The sequence below is a fragment of the Mastomys coucha genome, unplaced genomic scaffold (assembly GCF_008632895.1).
Source record: "Mastomys coucha isolate ucsf_1 unplaced genomic scaffold, UCSF_Mcou_1 pScaffold7, whole genome shotgun sequence".
Lineage (NCBI taxonomy): Eukaryota > Metazoa > Chordata > Mammalia > Rodentia > Muridae > Mastomys > Mastomys coucha.
The window spans coordinates 97,794,930-97,809,361 of NW_022196913.1; the positions used below are offsets into that span (position 1 = coordinate 97,794,930).

A 14,432-nucleotide genomic window follows, 5' to 3' on the forward strand; every position below is an offset into this window, starting at 1 on the left:
CTCGTACTTGATCCTTAGTATATCAGAAAAAAAAAATCAAAATCAACAAAGTGGATAATTACAAAGGACACAAGGAAACTCTGGGGTGAGGGCTTTGTTCCCTACTTTGATTGTAGTGATGGTTGCATGGTTATATACACCTGTCAGCCTTACCAAGAGCAGTCCTTTGTAGATCAGCCATGCCTCATTAAAGGGGAGGATAGCAGCTGCTTAGATGCTCATTGTTAGGGGTTAACTCAATGAATTCCAGAGGGCTATAGAACAGAACATTGTGCAACTGAGTTTTAAAGGAAAGTTAATCTGTGTGTCCAATATAAAATGATCCCACAAATTAATAGTTGTGAAATGCAAGGTGCAAAACAATGTATGTTGAGCCATGTGTGTCACCCAGGGTTTGGAAGGCTGAAGCAAGAGGCTCACAAGTTCAAAGCCATCCTATGCTACATAGACTATCTCAAAACAAAACATTATGTTAACCTTTGAGTAAAAATGAGTTTGTATGTGTATTATATGTATATGCATATACATAGCAATGTGTGTAAGGGATGCATTTATAGCTAAGAGTAGGATTTTCCCCCTTGGATTAGGGCTTTTCCATTCACTTTGTTGATTTTGATTTTTTTTTTCTGATATACTAAGGATCAAGTACGAGAGCTTGCCTGCCAGACAGGATCTCTGCCACTAACCTATATCCTCAACATGAGGTTATTTGTAGATATCTGTAAATTACACACACGTATATGCTTGGGGCATATATGTGTGTATATGTATTTTTTTTGTACATGCAAAAAGAAAACTTACTACAAAGGTACAGAAAGAGGAAAAAAGAAGAGAAAGCAAAATGGCAGTTTTCAATTCAGTTTGTACCTGTCAATTGAGAAAATATATAATTGAAGTATAAACCAGGTCTAAGAGATAGCTCCACCATTAAGAGCGCCCATATTATGGCCCACAGCTGCCTTTAACTCCAGGTCCACCCACAAATACATGGTATTCACATATATATGAAGAATTTTTTCATACAAATATAATTGACCTTGTTGATCTTGTGGTAGAGCACATTTGGAATTCCAGGGAGGCTAAGGCAGGAGGATCTGAACTTTGAGGCAAGTCTAGGCTACATTGCAAGACACTGTCTCTACCAAAAACAATCAGACTACCCAAGAACACATTGCCATACACAAGAACCTATCATAACTATGAGTGAGGTTTTTCTCATTTCTAGAAACTACTGGACTGGGAAGGTACCTTAGTGATAGAGTACCAGCTTAGGGTGTGCAAGGCCTTCGTTCAATCTCCACTACCATAAAAGAGCAAAGACATTTGCTTTAATCGAACTTAATCTTTGAGAGAATCACACTGACCATTTTCAACATTATAGTAGATGAGCACATTTAAGTGGAGACATTGTGGTTGGTGGTGATGGCATATGCCTTTAGTCTTGATACCTGGGAGGCAAAGGCAGGTAGATCTCTGAATTCAAGACCAGCCTAGCCTAGCAATGTGTGGCAACATACACAATCACACACTTGGGAAGCAGAAACAAGAGGGTCTCTGAGTTTGGGGGCACAGCCTGTTCTACATAGTAAGTTCCAGGCTAGCCTTGTTAGGAGAAAGGAGTAACTATCCAGTTCTGTGCAATTCCTCGTTCCTTCAGACTTCTCACAGAGAGAAGTCCAAACTGTCTCCAACCAGTAGCAGTATTGTAACCCTGATCTATGCAACCTCATGTTGCTTCCATCGTTGGAAGAGATTACTCAGTTCTTCACAAGAGCTTGTTGTCATGAAAGATGGGTGGGGCTAAGTGAAATATTCTTTGTTTCAGGATTGATTTCCATGTCTCATCAGATTCCAGCAGGAGGAGAATAAATGTTAGAATAAAGTGGGGCTCTCCAAATTTACTGTAAAGACTGGAGCGCCCCAAGAGTCTGGGTTGGGGTTTGTGGTGGTGTAGCGAGTAGCTTATGCACACTGCTGAGCTTGCCTGCTCAGCCCTGCTGCTTTGGGAGCTCACTACCATGCCAGAGCGGTGGCAAGGAGCAGCCCTCCTGTGAGAACGTGACCCACAGTTTTCCAAAGACAGCCAGTCACAGGCTGGATTAGAGGTTGAGTCTCCAGCATGAATGAATGACTTGGTGTTCAGCAGCAGCACTATCAGCCTGTGCTCTAATTAGGTCAGATGGGTTCCCATTCTCTAGCTCTTTTATTTTTGCGCCAAGGGAGTAATGGTCTTAAAATGTTACAGTTGGAAATAGTACCTGAGGTCATCTAGTCCCAACACACAGGAGGAAGTATCTACATACTGCTTCCTTGAGCCTCCAATTCCCACATCATGGCGACCCTCTGCAGGTCGTAGAACTGAGTACGGCTCTGTCCAGAATCACCTAGGCTCATTTTATTAGTTCTAATACAAAGATAGTCACTCTTGAATCACATCGTGACTACCAAGGTGAGGTCTGGCAGCTTGTTAAAGTCCTGGTCTGAGCTGGGGCAAGGCCCTGGCCTCCATCCACATCGGCAAGTACCCCTTCCTCACAGGTTGTAAAAAGCATGTCCTGGGAAGAGTTGAAGGCCTTGTGCCCCTGGAGCTGTCTAGCCTGGTACAGCAGGAGCTCAGCTGCAAGCAGGGCTAGCTACTTCAGCTACATCTTCCATGAAAGCAGCTGCAGAGTGCAAGCCTGCCGTTGTTTTGGATGTTTTGTTTGCATTGTAGTTCCCCAGATTTCCTTCTGAATGAATGTCCTATCTTGTTCATATCCAAAGGTAGGTGTTGGTGTTGCTATCCAGTAGAAATACACATCTTTACCTTGGTTACAGACAGCCCCACCATAGTCCTTATAACGCACTTGACGAGTATATTCAGGTAGGCTGAACCAAGTTTGGGAATCTGCTAGCCCTATCTTACAGGATAGAGAGAATGGTAACAAATATGGGTGAAGCTGATTAGCTGTATGGCATCAGACAAATTCACCACTCTGTGCCCTAGTCCCCTTGTCTATAACAGGAATAATGTGGTAGCCTACTTCAGAGGATTGTGTTAACACCTCATCAACTGACATGTGTATACAGCATTAATTCAGCTCTGGATGGATGCTAGACATGATGGCACACATCTGTAGTCCAATCACTTTCGAGGCAGAAGCAAGACCTCAGTTCCATGGCCACCAGGGCAACACACAACAAAAGAAGGTGGCGTGGGAGTGTCATAGCATCAAGCAGCACAGTAGACTCTTGTGGGCTCTTTTCCTTACCTGCAGAGTGGTTATTGGTCACCAGGCCCTCGCTTGCACGGTGCCAGGAAGAGAATTATTAGTAAGAGTAGTTGTTACTCTTACCAAAGAACCCTCCTGAAAAGCCACCATTCACCTAAAACCCCATAACTATCAGACCACTGAGGTAGGGAGTTTAAACCAAAGCCAGGTGAATTACCACTTATCTAGGGCTCTTAACCATCAAACCTTTAAGTAAGGTGGGAGTTTGAGCCAAAGACAGTTGAGCCAAAGGAGGGGATGTGATGACCTAGAAGTGAGTGGGAAGGGGTGGCTTTAGGGGGCAGAGAAAGTAAGACAGCTCAGGCTAGGTGAAAACAGTACTCACTTTGAGATGTACCATGAAGAAGTGAAGATTCACCCCACTGCCCTCCTCAGGAAGGAAGCTAGCCTCGGAGACCCATAGCTCCATAACTGTAGACCCTAAGCCTGCCCCTGGAAAGATCAGCATATCCTAGACATCCAATGAGAGTCATTCCTTATGCCTTGAATGGTGGTCAGGTGCTAAAGAAAGACCATAAGCCCACCCCTGGAAAGATTGGCATATCCTAGACATCCAATGAGAGTCGTTCCTTAAGCCTTGAATGGTGGTCAGGTGCTAAAGAAAGGAGAATAATTTAGAACATGGCAGCAAGGAGAGGGAATAAGGTCCCCCAAGTAGGGAGAGGTAGACTAGAGATCTTGCTTCTCCATTGACTCAGCTGTAGACCAGGGCTTGGACTAGGTGACCACAGCTTTTTCAGTTTGAATATAATACCAAGTCCACTAAAAAACAAAAAAAGTCCATCTGTTCCCTTTACACATTAGGCTCCTGTGTTTGTGCTGTGCACTGCGGAAGCACAGCCATGCATTCGGGAAGAAAACCATGTCCTAGCATTGAGCGGTTTGCTAGACTCCTGTGGCTATTTCCCTACCTGCCGAGTGGTTCTCTGTCCCCAGGTCCTCACTGTGGCACACTGGAAAAAGTAGATAATAAAAAGATTGTAAAACACTATAAATGTCAAATACTGTGCCATAGGACAGAGCAACCACACAGGGCAGAAAAACATCATGGGGAAGACAGAAAATAGGCATTCTTCCCCATTGTGATTTAAAAGCTATGTTCTAGATTTTTAACAGAAACTAATCATCTTGATCTGTATTTTCCTGTTAATTGGAACTGCCCAACACACTCTGGGGCAGTACCTCCAACATCAGACTGTGATACTAGAAGTCATTTCATTGTTTTCCAACCCAGATATTTTTGCAAAGAACTTGAAACAAGCTTGTTTCATCTCCAGTTCCAGTCACTGGCCCTGTGATTGCAGTGTATAGGGTGGAAAAGCCAAGGTTAGAGCAGCACACAGGAAGTCTGGCTACTTCTAAGCTCCAGTCAGCTGTAGCTGTGGGACAAATCAGAGTTGCAGACTTTATTGGGCACTTTCCTATGAGAAGATCAAAGCTGCTCTGTGGACTTAATCTGCTTAATTTTCCAAACAATAGATATAAAACTAACTGTAAGGTCACACAAAGGAGGAAGTTATCATCATGAGTAGGAGCTAGAATCTGCAGTTTAGATTCTCGTCCAGTGTGTCCACATTCTCCTAAGTAAAGCAACTTGAAATGTCTGGAAAGAGTATGTTTCTGTGTCTAATTTATATATGCTTAGAAAATTGGCAGATTTGCTGTAAGCCTTCATAGTCACAAATAGCCTAGAAATATCTACCCTAAGTCCATCGGCTATTAAGGTCACGGTAATAGGATTGTATGGTTTGTAGAATTAAATATGCTTAGCTTTGGCTGGCTCTGAGTTTCCAGTTTTCAAGAAAACATGGAAGAAAGCACCAGCATCAGAGTTGCCTGGGTTAAATTAGATGATTTGCGAGTCTGCCTAGCAGAGAGCTGGCCTTCCGTCGCCATAGCTCCCATTACAGAACAGGTTCTTACCCTGCTTAGACTTTCACTGAGTTAGTTAAGCTCTTGATAAGAGAATCCAGATGAACAGGTGGTGTTTTGCTGTTGGTTAGTTGATTGGTTTTACATTTATTCTTTATTGGGGGAGGCTTGTGCATGCTGTGCTACATACAGGAGTTTAGAAGACAGCATGTAGGACTCAGTAGTCTCCTCCCAGCTTGGAGTCCTGTGGTTCAAACATAGTTCACCAAGCTTGGTGCAGGTATCTTTATCTGCTGAGCATCTCACCGGTCCTGTTTTTTGTTTGAGATCAGGTCTTGCTATGAAATCTTGGCTGGCCTGGTAATTTCTTTGTAGCCTACCCTGGCCTCAAACCCACAGCAGTCCTCTTGCGTCAGCACCCTGCCATATGCAGCTGCAGTGTTCATTTTAGAAGAATCCCCATGTGTTGTAGAGCAGGCCTGCTCTCTGCTCTGTGCTTTCTGTGTTCTTTGTTGGTAAGAGATGTGTGTTCAGGAGGGACCTGCTGCACTTGTGCTTGGGTTTCTGTCAAAATGAGATTGCCTCTTTAGTGAACCCTTGAGTAGCTATTGAGTCTTACAAACCAGTCCTTGATTTCAAAATCTACCATGCAGTATACTTGGAAACTGTCCAGTTCGGTTCAAAGAGAGAAGGGAAAAGGAAGGACAGAAGATCATGTGATCTAGTTGGTTTGGGAACTTGGAAGAGACAGGATTATATGAGAACACCAGACAGAGAATCCAGTATCATAGACATTGCTGCTAGCAGCACTTGCTCCTAAGAGGGAACCATACAGAAAACACATCGATCATCCTGTGCCCATGCCAGGCCAACGGGGTCAATCTCTAGGAGTAGGGAACTGTGACTTCTTTGTAATTTAGTTTGCCAGGTTTGGGGAGCACTGCCACAGCCATTTTCCAGGTGAGAAATACAGGCCCAAGAAGAGAAGCAATACCCCATGCTACTCCCAGGGCTAGTCAGTGACCAAGGCCAGCCTTAGGTTCAGCCACTGCAGTCTTCCCAAGGTTTCCCCAGTCCCCTGGTTCTCTACTGGCTAAAGAGCAAGGGCAAATGCTTCTAAGTGCTATAGAGAGTTACCTGACCTTAAAGGGCCACTGTGGGGTTAAACTAGTTAAAAGATGTTCTGTTCTGTTCACTGTGTCCTTTACTGGTAGTCTGTTCTGCAGACAACTGAAAGGCTGCTAAATTAAGCCATTTTTCAGAGAGGTCTGAGTCATCTAGTGGCAGCTGCCGGTGCCTCTGGAAGTGCTTTGATCATTGTTGTCTAAGTGCACACATTAGTCCTGGGCAGCAGTGTGTTGGGCTGTGCTAGGGACTTGCTCAGGTAATGGGGCTCTGCCTTTGAGGACATCAAGGAAGGCCAAAGGCTTATAAGTTGCTCTCAGGGCAGAAGCCACATATTTTAGCACCAACAATCTGGTCTCTCAGCTAGGAGAAGCTTGAATGCATCCTGCCTGCCCAGTTAATATGGAGAAGGGAAGTACTTTGCTCAGGTCACGTGAGAATTTGGGAGCAGATGGCAGGACACAGCAGACAGAATTGGTTTCCTCAAGGGAGTTTCCAATATTCAATCAGGAAGGCTTTCATTAAAAGTTGTCATTTCAAGGACATCTGGAAATGAGGTCTGAGAAGCTCATCCAAAGCACAGGTAGCCATGGGCATATGTTTGAGAAGAACAGTGTACAAAAGAAGAAAAAAATTGTATTAACCTAGTTGTAAAGCAGTGTGTTTAACTACTTAAACTGTATAAAATCAGAGTAGGAATCTGAAGAAGCCAGAAGTCACCAAACAGTTGCCAATGACAGGATTCTGATGGGTCTTAATGACATGACTGGGTAGTCAGAAGAGGTTCAGGAGGGTTAAAGTCACTGCCACCATTCCTGAACAGCCATTTCATGCCATGTCTAGCATGTTGCATAAAAAGCCTTTTAGCTCTTCAGACAGGTGGTTTCCTCCAAGCCAGTGTCCTCTACCAATGAATGCCTGCTCAGACTTGGGTGGCTTTCTCAAAAGCCTTGGGGGACAGAGTTCACACTTGCTGGTTCCTTCCTTGAGGCCTCTCTCAGGGTATTGAGGGGGAATGTTAGGGAGAGCCAGGCAGGAAATCACTGAAAGGGGCCTAAAATGATAGCTGCAGATGGGGTCATACTGATTAGAAAAACAGGAAAATAATACAAGTTCTTGCCATTGTCTCAATGATGCTTAAGGAAGAACAAATTGACTGGAGGTTGCTTACTTGGCAGTGATTGACCTGGTGACATGACCCATCAAGTTAGAGAAAAGGAAGGCTCCTCAAGAAGAAAGGTGTCATAATAAGCTTTACTGGTGAATTGGAGTGTTTAACATTGAGAATAGGCAATGCCCAACCAAAGATGAAAGGTAAAAGCAGATATGTCCATGTGTCCTCTCAGTAGACGATAGCACAGCATCCTGTGACCTAGGGTCTCACAAACTCTGCCACAGACCTTTGTGTATCGGGCACTGGCATAAGATACTAGATCACAGATGTAAGAGGATACAGCTAGGAATGGAAAAATTGAAAACTCTAGAAAGCTGTGTGCTATCATGCCAGCCTTGCAGTAGAGGGAGAGTAGGGGAATTAAGCCTGGAAGAGCCCAGTGCTCTTTAAGAATGGATCATTGATTTTTTTAAAAATGAGAAAGGCAGCTTTTAGGCAGGAAGCAAAGTAAACACATCCAGTATCCTAGAATCCAAAGAAGGGGGAAGAAGGACTTGACTGTGCTGACCACATTGGTCAGTTGTTCGTTAGGTTACAAATTAGTTTAAATCTTTTCAGTAGACCTGCCAATTAAACATCCCATTTACACATGAAGAAAGGGGGCACCGAGTGCAGAGATGGGCAGGAGAGAGGTAGCATTTTCTCAAGCCTGGCTCTGAACCACTTCTGTGCCCTACTTCCTTGGCTAGACTTTAGAGAGGAGTAAGGAAGACTTGACAAGTAGAGCCAGAAGTTATGAAAAGACAAGGGTCAGAATAGACTTCTAAGAACCAGTGGGAGCTTGAAATGGCCAAAGCTGGCCACAAGGAAATTCACATGCTCAGACTCATGCTCCTTGACTGTGTGTGGCATTTTGGTGCCCAGTGTGTGGAAGAGCAAATATTAGTCATCTGGGAATGATGGTACCCCTCTCCCCAAACTAGTAAGGTGTAGCCATTGTGTCAACCCCATATCCTCTCTGTTTACCCTTTCCAGTGACATGAGCTACCTGTTGTTGATGAACTGTGACTTAGTGTGAATCAACAACGAATTGGCAGAAAACAATTACATTTGACAAAACTAGGTTACCTGTGTGAGATCTTTGTACTCTTGAGGTAAGAAGAGACAGATGGGTGGGCAGAAGTTTGGCTCTAAGAGTAGGCTAAAGTGCTTCACCTCACTGGGAACATACATTTCCCCTGAATCAAGTTGTGCACTTATTGCTGACGTACAACCTTTCTCCCCCTCTAAGTATGTGACAGATCTAAGCATAATTCCTCTCTGTTGTCCACTGACTCTTGTAACACAGTTCCCAGAATGTTAGGAATAACCACATTGCACCTACATGTTATACTTGGGTAACCACCTCTGTTGCTCAATCTACTTAATATTGGTCACAGTGAAACATGTTTTCATACTTGAGATCCAAATTTTATTTGCCAGGTTACTAATGGCCATTTATTTCTGTAACATAAATTAGGATGTTGTGCAAGTTTGGCTAACAAGCAGGTTGACTCGAAGTCCCAGGCTTCCCATGGGCTTAGTGTAAGGAATTGTTTGGGTCGACTTAGCCAAATACCCACAAAAACTTTTGTCTGCTTTTTTTTTTTTTAAGATGGCCTGATGGTGACTATAAAGAATTTAAGACTGGAATAGGTTTGGAGAGTCTGGAGTCCACCCCCTTGCTGGGTCTCATGCCTTACTTTTCACTTTGGAGATGAAACAGGGTCAAGAGCAGAGTGCATGCGACATGCCTCCCAAGTCATAGAGCCATTGAGGACAGGGCTTTCAGGTCTTTGTGCTTGTCCCACCAGCTAGTAAAGGCTGTCTGACCCAAAGGCTATCTGTTGTTGCTGTTGGACAGGGAGGGGGAAGCAAAACCTGCTTGCAAGGTTAAAGCTTTTGAGAATATTTTTTATACAGTAGGGTCAACAGAACACATTTCCCAACAGAACAGGAGCTCCCAAAGTCTCCTCAGCTTGAATTTTCTCCTCACTTTTGTTTTGAAAAGCCAGGTTCCCTTTTCATTTAGAATGAGAGCCTTGTTCTGACTACAGCATGTAAATCCCTATTGCATCCATGGAAACTCCCAAGCAGAGCAAAAGCCCAGCGATGATCTGCTTCTAACTTCATTAGCAACGGCAGTGAGCATTTTACCAGAGCCATAAAGGTGATATGGAAAAGAGAGGGCAAGTTAGCAATTACATAGTTATATAGTTAACACGGTATGAGATCAAAGCCTGTGTCATATCCTTAGTGCAGTCCTGCGTCCGCCTTCAGACTCTATCCTTCCTAAATACAGTGCTGGGCGTCCATTGTGGGATTTTAAATGAATTTTACTCCAGCAGTAATAAGTAGTATATGATGAGAAGTGAGGTCCATGGAAACGTATGTGATAAGTCCTGACTCAGGGCATCATGTGGCTTCAGACACCTTGGGATCTGAATTCAGAAAAAGGGTTTTACAAAGATTCCCACAAAAAGGTAATTATAGCACTAGACTGAGATTCACAATTGATATGAAGGTCAAGGATGAGCAGACAGGCTGGGAGAACATAAAGCACCTCATGCCAAGATTAGACTGACCCTGGGGAAATCTTGTCAAAATGGCTAGAGTTCACAGGACACAAGCCACGCGTTGTCTTGGCACTGTCTGTCCCAACAAAAGCAGCAAGCTCTTGTCCTACTTCTCTTAGTGTTTGTAGAGCCTCCCAAGAGTACCAGGAACTTACTTGAGCAGGGGTGTGAGGAAGGGAGCTAGCGTGTTTCTATGTGCTGACATTCTAAGGGCATTTGAAGAATCAGTGATGAGAAAACCACCACTCGGACGCTTTGGTTGCTGATGTAATGGACACCAGAGCCTTTGTACACATCATGGGAGTGACTGTCCTTGCACCCTCCTTGGAAAATGGAAGGGTGGCAGCGCCTGCCCCACAGGTTTCCCTGCACTCAGCTCAGCTCAGCTCCTGTTCCCTTGGGTTACTCCCAGCATGCATCACTGTCCCTTCTGTCATCACTATCTGAGGCCTCCCTGAGTGCTCCCCCATCTCAGAGCTCACCACTCTCTGTGTGTTCCCCATACTGTGCTATGCCACAGGATAGCTTCCCTGCCTCGCCTCAGCCCTGCCTTCTGTGCCTAGACAGTTGCCAAATGAAAGTTGCATGAATCATATCTTGGGCTTCTAAATGAGGAAGAGAAAATCAATTTTCTTTAAGTTTTACTCATGATCTTAAAAATCTAAATGTCTGCCGGACAGTAGTGGTACACACCTTTAATCCCAGCACTTGGGAGGCAGAGGCAGGTGGATTTCTGTGTTCAAGGCCAGCCAGGGCTATACAGAGAAACCCTGTCTCGAAAAAACAAACAAAAAATCTAAACATCCAATATCTTTAACACATAAAACTTGACAATATTTCAGGTTTTGAGTCTCAGTTATTGGTTCACAGGGAGAATACTCTAAGACTCCATCATAAAATTACTAAATGTTGAGCCAGGCAGGATGCCACATGCCTATAATTTCAGTAGTAGGGAGACTGAGGCAGGAGTTTAAGGTCAGCCTCAAATATGTGGTGAATTCACAACCAGCCTCAACAAGACCCTGTCTCAAGAAAGAAAAAAGAGAGAGGAAACTGATAACTCTGCCACACCTCTCAGCATGCTTGACCGAGTTGAATTCCATCTCAGTATTAATTCTTGAAAATAAAACTGTATTTTAAGATTCCCCTTCATCTGTGACTCTGCCATCCATGAGACCGTGTTTGACTGTTTCCTTCTTTCTGCTTTGATCTCCTTAGCAGCTGAATCAGACTTTTGGAATGAAACAGACATGGGCTTCTTTATCATTAGTTCTTTTTTTTTTCTTTTACTATTTAATTTAGAATTAGAACAAGATGATAAAATTAGATACAAGAGGCCTCTGTGTGTCATCAAGTAACCTAGCCTACTTAGGATAACAAAAATAAATTTGCCTTAAATACTTGCCAGCTTGTTTGGACCAACTTTGTTAAGATGAATGGCCTTCAGTCTGCGCTGTGTGAGAAGCCATCTCTCCCTTAGAGTTCTTCCTGACAGTTAAAATCTCCCTCTTGTTAATTTCATCCTAGCACTCCTAATTATGACCCTGTAATTAGCGTGCTGATTACATCCCTGTGCAATTTCTCTGCCTCCTTGATGTTCACCCTTCATTTATTTTTAGTGCACCTCTTCTTTCTGCCTCTGAAGCCCCTGCCTACCTGTCCCCCACAGGGCTTCTAGCTCAGGGCTCAGAGGAAGGGAAGCTTACCCCATTGCCTCCAGTTGCCCCTCCAGATTTACTTGTTTTTGTCATGAGCACCGCGTGTTATGGCTGACAGAGAGAACTTCATCCTGGGGAATTTGAGAGCTGTGGATTGATGTGAATTAGCGTTGTCCCTCTGCCATGTTGGGGATGTCTACTCATTGCTGCATCAGAATGATCCAGATTTAGCCCAACACCCCATGGAGGAGTTACTCACCTGTACTCACGGCACCATTACATCCTCATGGTGGCAATTACCTGGGATCTTCATGGAGTTCATAAAGCAAATTCTTGGGAGCTTTCTCCTTTGACTTTCTCTTTCCTTCCTTCCATTTTCTCGTCCCCACTTAGCAACAGGCTGTCCGCTCATCAGCAACGCTATCTTCTGTGGTGTAGGATCACAGGCACCCAGATTTAAGAGTTAGACACCCACAGGTTTGAAAACAGAAAGACACGCCAGCCAGTCTACCTCCCTTGTTTTTGAGAAGTCATTCCCAGAATCCTTGTATTTGTTTGTTTGTTTGTTTGCTTTTTATTTTTGTCTTCTGGCTTTGCTGCTACCTTCATCCATTTACTGGGTCCCACACTCATCCTTATTAAAGGGTAAGGTATTTTATACTTGGTCTTCATAGTAGCCTAATGAGATGGAGAAGAAAGCACACACAGGGAACACCCATCCAAAGCTGATGGCAGAGGCAGCCAGTGGTTCTGGGGCCTGGACTCATGCCTCCCCCACCCCCACCCAACACTGTGTGTATGTCTACAGGAAATGAGACTCCCTTCTCTGCACAAGACCTGTAGAATGAGCAGAGCATCTGGAAGCCACCAAGGACCCTGTAAGGGTGCAGTCCACATCCTGCCACGGAGCTCCTGTCTGGGTACCATACCAGGGAATCTAAAGATGAGTAAAAGCTGGCCCTGCCCTTGAGAAGCTTAGAGGATTAGTGGGAGAACAGTGGCCTAAAGACTGAAGGATGTGTTTACCTGCCCCAAGTGGAAGATGGGGGTCTCCTGAGGACTCCTGAGTGAGTTCTTCCGAGAAGGCAGAGCCTTCTAGAATGCCCTCCTGGACGAACCCCTCTTGCTTCCTTCCTTCTGTGTGGCATAGGCAAGGCCTGTAGACATCATAGCCTCTGTTGATGATGCTGCTATGTTCCCATGCTTGCCCCACTATCATCACCTGCCTGGAATATACTTTCAGTGGTCGAAAAAATTTGCTCTCCCTGACATTTCTTGGAATGAGTTCGGAAAAGATGGAATGTTCCGTGCTAAACATATTGGGAAGCCCCGTGAAAGTAATGAAGTTTTAAGTGTAACTTCTTCATGTTTACAAAATGAACAAATGACTCACATCTATTGTATACATTCACCAGAGCCATGTCCTTAGCTGATCCTTATTATGAAGTCCTGTGTCTTCCTGTGCATGTGAGGAAGGTTTAAACGAGGCTGAGAAGTGGGGGTAGGGCAGAGGAAAGTCTTAGAGACAAGGGCTTAGTTTAGGAAGCTTCATCAGTGGGTCCTTTCATGAGTTCTTCAGTCGACCACCCTCATGTGCTCCTTCCGTCTTTCTCCCTCCTCCCTCTCCTTTCTCTCTCTGACTTTCATTTTATTTCGTCCATTCTATCAGCTGAAGTTTCCCTTTAGGAAGGATGCTTATTGTTAGACTAACTTCAGACAGAGCTGTGCAAACTGAAGGCATAGTCTGGATGTTACACTAGCTTAGGAGATCCTGCCCTGATGACCTGGCTACTTGATCATCAGGACCCAAGCTACTCTGTGGGTAGCTTTGCTGACATTGTGGTGATGGTGTTAAGCCTCAGTAGATTTATACCCTTAAGCTTTGACATTTTAAAATTTCTTCCTAGGCTACCCAATCTCAGTACTCTCAATGACAGAGGCAGGCAAGATTTGGCTAAAAATATAAAAATAAAAACTTTCTTCCATAATGAATATACTTTTGGAGTTGATCTCCTGCCTTTAAAAAGAAGTGTGTGTGTGTGTGTGTGTGTGTGTGTGTGTGTGTGTGTGTGTACGTACATTGTTATACAATAAGGAAGATGGGGGTTTTGTTTGCTCTGGTTTTTTGGTTTTGCTTATTATGTTTATATTTTATGAGGGATTGGAAGGAACTAGAGTTAAGGATGGTTTTGAACCACCCTGTGGGTTCTGGGTTCAACCCCAGTTGTTTGAAAAAGCAACAAGTGTTCTCAATATTGAGCCATCTCCCCAGCCCCTTGTTTCAAACTCTTTGATCTTCTTGTGTCAGCCTATTGAGTTCTGGGATTACAATCATGGTTTTTGAAATCTTGTCTCACAATGTAGCCAAGGCCGACCTCAAACCTATAGCAGTCCTCCTACTTCATCTTTCAGAGTGCTGGGATTCTAGATATGAGCCACCGCACATGACTCAAAAATCAGTCTTAACACTCTTTAGCAAAAGGGTATACAAAGGAAACAAGATGAAATAAGGGGAGCTGGAGAGATAGCTCAGTGACAAGAGCACTTGTTACTTTTACAGAGGACTTGGGTTCAATCACAGGACCCACATGGCAGCTATCAACTACTCATAACCCTCGTTGCAGGGCTCTGGCACCCTCCAACCTCTGTGAGAACAGGCATGCATGGGCATACTCAAGGGCAAAATAACAGTAATTGCATCCAGGTGATGGTGGCGCATGCCTTTAATCCCAGCACTTGGGAGGCAGAGGCAGGCGGATTTCGGAGTTTGAGGCCA

General features: G+C 44.2%; 2 protein-coding genes across 12 annotated transcripts in view; one reads left to right on the forward strand and one right to left on the reverse strand.

Moving 5' to 3' along the window:
- Nsmce2 (NSE2 (MMS21) homolog, SMC5-SMC6 complex SUMO ligase) overlaps positions 1-14,432 on the forward strand; it is a 222,794-nt gene that overhangs the window by 188,206 nt on the left and 20,156 nt on the right. The gene's annotated exons all lie outside the window — the stretch shown is intronic.
- The window catches only part of LOC116082752, a 43,063-nt gene that overhangs the window by 12,281 nt on the left and 16,350 nt on the right, over positions 1-14,432 (reverse strand). For 5 of the 9 annotated variants that reach the window (XR_004115410.1, XR_004115412.1, XR_004115414.1 and 2 more), the window contains exons 3-4: positions 12,683-12,813; positions 11,916-12,083 (exon numbers count right to left, since the gene is read on the reverse strand). The gene's annotated coding sequence lies outside the window, so the exon portion shown is untranslated. Of the gene's footprint in view, positions 1-4,183; positions 4,203-5,267; positions 11,804-11,915; positions 12,084-12,682; positions 12,814-14,432 lie in introns of those variants that run through there. The other 4 variants (XR_004115417.1, XR_004115416.1, XR_004115413.1 and 1 more) reach the window with 4 other exon arrangements.